This window comes from Rana temporaria, chromosome 3 (genome assembly GCF_905171775.1).
Source record: "Rana temporaria chromosome 3, aRanTem1.1, whole genome shotgun sequence".
Lineage (NCBI taxonomy): Eukaryota > Metazoa > Chordata > Amphibia > Anura > Ranidae > Rana > Rana temporaria.
In genome coordinates this window covers 19,412,796-19,418,556 of record NC_053491.1, presented here as the reverse complement: position 1 = coordinate 19,418,556, position 5,761 = coordinate 19,412,796, and the positions used below count along the sequence as shown (strand labels likewise).

The following is a 5,761-nucleotide window of genomic DNA, read 5'->3' as shown; positions in this document are numbered from 1 at the left end:
TATAAATTATTATAATAATATATAATAATAATGATAATACAGTAGTTAACATATAATAATATAACATATAATAATATAAAATAATGATCATTATAATAATTTATTCTAAGAATAGTGTGAGAGGATTGGATCCCCGCCTCCTGATCACAGCTGACCGGTTACGCCCAGCGGATCGCGCACACCTTACCAAACAGCTGATAAAAACATTGAACATGGGCGGGCCCTGCTGACCCCGCCCTCTACGCCTTTCTCATTGGTCGAAGTGCACGTCATTCACGCCCTCCTTCCTTCCCTTCCCTTGGTCTCCTGTCACTCGCACAGCCAATCGCCCGGGGCTGTGGGGTGGATGACGTCACCGGTTGCTAAGAGGAATCCAACGTGCGAACTGTCAAGCTTAGTGGCCCCGTTCTGGCGCTCGTGTCCCCGTTTAACAAGTACTGACAAAGCGGAGCGCGGGCCCCCTATCGGGCCTCTCAACCCCCTTGACGGCGGGGCTGTGCGTTCCGTTCCTGCGGGATCTACGCTCGGGAAAGCTGACGTCATCAACCGGGCCTTTGGCGCGGAGTGATCCGCCCTCTTCAGCCCCCCCCCCCCCTCTTCCTCAGAGTTCCAGGAGGTGAAGCGGCTGAGGCGGAGGGTCACGTCCAAGGAAGAGCAGGAAGGGTCCGCTGAGGAGAGAAGGAGTCCGGAGGTGGAGGAGCCCTGAGGTGAGAGGGGGAGGGGAGTATACATTGTATACACTCAGCTCTATACTGGGGGCTCTATGAGGGGGAGGGGCTCTCCATGTGCTGCCATTGTTTTTATTCCTTCCCATTTCCAGAAGAGATACAATGTGTCCTCTATGGGTCCAACTTCTGTCCTACAGAGCCAACTGTCATTTCCTGACTTCTGGGGGACTGTCATGTGTCCTGAGGGTCCCCCCCCCACGTGCGTGTCCCGAGGGGCCCCCCCTCCCACGTGCGTGTCCCGAGGGGTCCCTCCTCCACGTGCGTGTGTCCCGAGGGGTCCCTCCTCCACGTGCGTGTGTCCCGAGGGGTCGTTCCCCCACGTGCGTGTCCCGAGGGGTCGTTCCCCCACGTGCGTGTCCCGAGGGGTCGTTCCCCCACGTGCGTGTCCCGAGGGGTCCCCCCTCCCACGTGCGTGTCCCGAGGGGCCCCCCCTCCCACGTGCGTGTCCCGAGGGGCCCCCCCTCCCACGTGCGTGTCCCGAGGGGCCCCCCCTCCCACGTGCGTGTCCCGAGGGGCCCCCCTCCCACGTGCGTGTCCCGAGGGGTCCCCCCTCCCACGTGCGTGTCCCGAGGGGTCCCCCCTCCCACGTGCGTGTCCCGAGGGGTCCCCCCTCCCACGTGCGTGTCCCGAGGGGTCCCCCCTCCCACGTGCGTGTCCCGAGGGGTCCCCCCTCCCACGTGCGTGTCCCGAGGGGTCCCCCACCACGTGCGTGTCCCGAGGGGCCCCCCCACGTGCGTGTCCCGAGGGTCCCCCCCCTCCCACGTGCGTGTCCCGAGGGTCCCCCCCCTCCCACGTGCGTGTCCCGAGGGGTCCCCCTCCCACGTGCGTGTCCCGAGGGGTCCCCCCCGTGCGTGTTCCGAGGGCCCCCCCACATGCGTGTCCCAAGGGGCCCCCCCCGCGTGCGCGTTCCGAGGGCCCCCCCCCCCCACATACGTGTCCCGAGGGGTCCCCCCCCTCCCCCCCCCCGCGTGCGTGTCCCGAGGGGTCCTCCTCCCCCCCCCCCGCGTGCGTGTCCCGAGGGGTCCCCCAAAGCGTGCGTGTTCCGAGGGCTTCCCCCATCCTTTTTTTTTCCCGAGGGGGCCCCCCCCCTCCCACGTGCGTGTCCCCACATACAACTTCCTAAGTCCCACTGTATGCATGTTCTAAAATTCCCAAGTGCCCCAAATTTTCCTGAGTGCCCCCATAGACTTGGTCTGAGGGACCCATTTAGTTCTCTTCCTTCCTTCTTTCTTTCTCTTCCTTCCTTCTTTCTTTCTCTTCCTTCCTTCTTTCTTTCTCTTCCTTCCTTCTTTCTTTCTCTTCCTTCCTTCTTTCTTTCTTTCTCTTCCTTCCTTCTTTCTTTCTCTTCCTTCCTTCTTTCTTTCTCTTCCTTCCTTCTTTCTTTCTCTTCCTTCCTTCTTTCTTTCTCTTCCTTCCTTCCTTCTTTCTTTCTCTTCCTTCCTTCCTTCCTTCTTTCGTTCTCTTCCTTTCTTCCTTCTTTCTTTCTCTTCCTTCCTTCCTTCTTTCTTTCTCTTCCTTCCTTCCTTCTTTCTTTCTCTTCCTTCCTTCCTTCTTTCTTTCTCTTCCTTCCTTCCTTCTTTCTTTCTCTTCCTTCCTTCCTTCCTTCTTTCTTTCTCTTCCTTCTTTCTTTCTCTTCCTTCCTTCCTTCCTTCCTTCTTTCTCTTCCTTCCTTCCTTCCTTCCTTCCTTCCTTCTTTCTTTCTCTTCCTTCCTTCCTTCTTTCTTTCTCTTCCTTCCTTCCTTCCTTCTTTCTTTCTCTTCCTTCCTTCCTTCTTTCTCTTCCTTCCTTCCTTCTTTCTTTCTCTTCCTTCCTTCCTTCTTTCTTTCTCTTCCTTCCTTCCTTCTTTCTTTCTCTTCCTTCCTTCCTTCTTTCTTTCTCTTCCTTCCTTCCTTCTTTCTTTCTCTTCCTTCCTTCCTTCTTTCTTTCTCTTCCTTCCTTCCTTCTTTCTTTCTCTTCCTTCCTTCCTTCCTTCCTTCCTTCTTTCTTTCTCTTCCTTCCTTCCTTCCTTCTTTCTTTCTCTTCCTTCCTTCCTTCCTTCCTTCCTTCCTTCCTTCCTTCTTTCTCTTCCTTCCTTCTTTCTACATATGTTCCAAGTGCCCCATCCACAATTACTGGGTGTGCCAAGTGCCCCCCAGTGTCTCCATATTGAAATGTCCCTCCTGACGCCCCGGGTGTCCTTCATCCCTCCTCCCCATCCTCAAGTCTTGGGTGTCCTTGCTTCCCTCATATACATGTCCTTAGTGCCCCCACCTGCATGTACTGAGTACCCCAATAGAAAGGTGCTGGGTGTCCCCGTCCGCACATCACACCAATGTCACGACTGACAGCTCTAGAAGGAATGTCGTTCCCCCTGAAAATGTCACTTTATTGGTAAAGCTGTCCCCGGTCCTGATTTCCAGGGACTCCTCCAGGTTTTCCCTGGAATGGTCCCTTCCATTGAGTCACATGTGACTCCCCAGGACCGGTGATCCCCCCGGTGTTCTGGTCCATCCCTCCTATCTGGTCCTAGATCTACACCTGGTCACATCTTCGCGTCATTCCAAAAAAAATGCCCAGCGTTTGATACAGAACGTCATCCAGGTAAAGCTGAATCTCCTGGAATATATTCCGCTCGGTGTAAATGGAAACAAGTGTTTTCTCATCGGTGTGTGTTGTGGGACTGTCATGTGCCGTGGTCCTCGGGGACAGGCTTGTGAGAAGAAGACGAGGTGTGCGGCTTCTGGAATGATTGTATAGTGGAGGCAGATATCTTATCGGGATTCATCTCCTGGAATGTCTGTGCCTCATTCAAGCATCTAATGTCCCCGTACAGCTGGGACAGCCTCGCTCCCTCTCCCCTTCCTCGGCATGGTATTGTAAGGCTTGCAGATCATCAGAGGGCACACATGTACAGTATGAAGGTATAAGATTTATTCATTTCCTTCTCTTTGAGCATTATTAGACCGGCTGTTCACATAACTCCACATCTACTAATGTGTGACCTCTATTAAGGAACCCATGTGTGATTTCTGTAGATATCTGCATGCTTGATCTCCATCATGGAGCCCTGAACATAATATGACGTTTTATTTATTCATGTCATGTGCTTTGTTTTGGTGGGTGATGGTGTTTTTTTCCCCCCAAGGAGCTTTAGCTGACTTGTAATTCTTTTTTTTTATTATTGTTATTGATCCATGGCTTCATGACTAGTTTTAGAGCTTTGATTTTTATATTTAGATTCTTTTTTTATTTTTATATTTATATTTTCTGTGTGTCTTCTTTCGTCCTTTCTTTCGTCCTTTCTTTCTTTCGTCCGTCCTTTCTTTCTTTCGTCCGTCCTTTCTTTCGTCCTTTCTTTCTTTCGTCCTTTCTTTCTTCTTCTTTTTTTTTTTTTTTTCCCTTCCTTCCTTCCTTCCTTCTTTTTCTTTTCCTTCCTTTCTTTTTTTCTTTTCCTTTTCCTTTCTTTTTCTTTTTCTTTTTCTTTTCCTGTCTTTTTCTTTTTCTTTTCCTTCCTTCCTTCTTTCTTTTTCTTTTCCTTCCTTCCTTCCTTCTTTCTTTTTCTTTTCCTTCCTTCCTTCTTTCTTTTTCTTTTCCTTCCTTCCTTCTTTCTTTTTCTTTTCCTTCCTTCCTTCTTTCTTTTTCTTTTCCTTCCTTCCTTCTTTCTTTTTCTTTTCCTTCCTTCCTTCTTTCTTTTTCTTTTCCTTCCTTCCTTCTTTCTTTTTCCTTTCCTTCCTTCCTTCTTTCTTTCTCCTTTCCTTCCTTCCTTCCTTCTTTCTCCTTTCCTTCCTTCCTTCCTTCTTTCTTTCTTTTTCTTTTCCTTCCTTCCTTCTTTCTTTTTCCTTTCCTTCCTTCCTTCTTTCTTTTTCCTTTCCTTCCTTCCTTCTTTCTTTTTCTTTTCCTTCCTTCCATCTTTCTTTTTCTTTTCCTTCCTTCCTTCTTTCTTTTTCTTTTCCTTCCTTCCTTTTCCTTCCTTTTTTTCTTTTTCTTTCTTTTCCTTCCTTCCTTCCTTCCCTTTTTTTTTCTTTCTCTTCCTTCCTCTTTTTTTCTTTTTCTTTTTCTTTCTCTTTCTCTTCCTTTTCTTTTCTTTCCCTCCCTTCCTTCCTTTTTTTTCCTTCTTTCTTTTCCTTCCTTTTTTTTTTCTTTTTCTTTCTCTTCCTTCCTTCCTTCCTTCCTTCCTTCCTTCCTTCCTTCCCTTTTTTTCTTTTTCTTTCTCTTTCTTCCTTCCTTCCTTCCTTTTTCTTTGCCTTCCTTCCTACCTTTTCTTTTTCTTTCTCTTCCTTCCTTCCTACCTTTTTCTTTCTCTTCCTTCCTACCTTTTTTCTTTCTCTTCCTTCCTTCCTTTTCTTTCCCTTCCTTCCTTTTCTTTCCCTTCCTTCCTTTTCTTTCCCTCCCTTCCTTCATTTTCTTTTTCTTTCCCTTCCTTCCTTCCTTTTTTTTTAATTATTATTTATTTATATTCTTATAAATCAATATTGACTATATTAAACGAAAAAGCAGTGCAGCGCTACAAAACTATATAATGGCTAAAAAAAAAAAATGCATGAAAACAAATTATTGGCAAAGGTAAGCCGTAAAAAGTCCCAGTTCATATGGTATAAAAGCAAAAGATGACATGAAAGGAAGTGACTTACCTTTGGTGTCATCTTTTGCTCTTATACCATATGAACTGGGACTTTTTACGGTTTACCTTTGCCAATAATTCGTTTTTATGTATTTATTTTTTTACCTATTATTTCGTTTGTAGCGCTGCACTGCTTTTTTGTTTAATTATTCATCGAAGGATTCCTATATATTTCCCTTGAGTGTCCAGCTGCTTATATTAGGATTGTACTTCGGTTTTGCGCTGACTGAACCCATACTTTTTACGTTGAAATATTGACTATAGATATTTTTTATTTTAAAATCTGTATTCACTAGTTTTAAGTTCTTCGATTTCTTAGAGGGTTTTCTTTTTTATTTTTTGCTTCTGTGCTTTAGTGGTTGTAGGATTTTTTGTTTATTGTATAAAATTAAGCCACTGCTACTTTCATGAGTAGTTTTTGGTGTTTGTTTAG

The 5,761-nt window shown here is 47.2% G+C and overlaps 1 protein-coding gene across 7 annotated transcripts in view; it reads left to right on the top strand.

Moving 5' to 3' along the window:
- The first annotated feature begins 318 nt into the window (after window positions 1-318).
- Window positions 319-5,761, top strand: part of MEF2A (myocyte enhancer factor 2A) — a 243,760-nt gene continuing 238,317 nt past the window's right edge. For 3 of the 7 annotated variants that reach the window (XM_040342342.1, XM_040342337.1, XM_040342338.1), the window contains exon 1: window positions 320-707. The gene's annotated coding sequence lies outside the window, so the exon portion shown is untranslated. Of the gene's footprint in view, window positions 708-3,255; window positions 3,629-5,761 lie in introns of those variants that run through there. The other 4 variants (XM_040342336.1, XM_040342339.1, XM_040342340.1 and 1 more) reach the window with 3 other exon arrangements.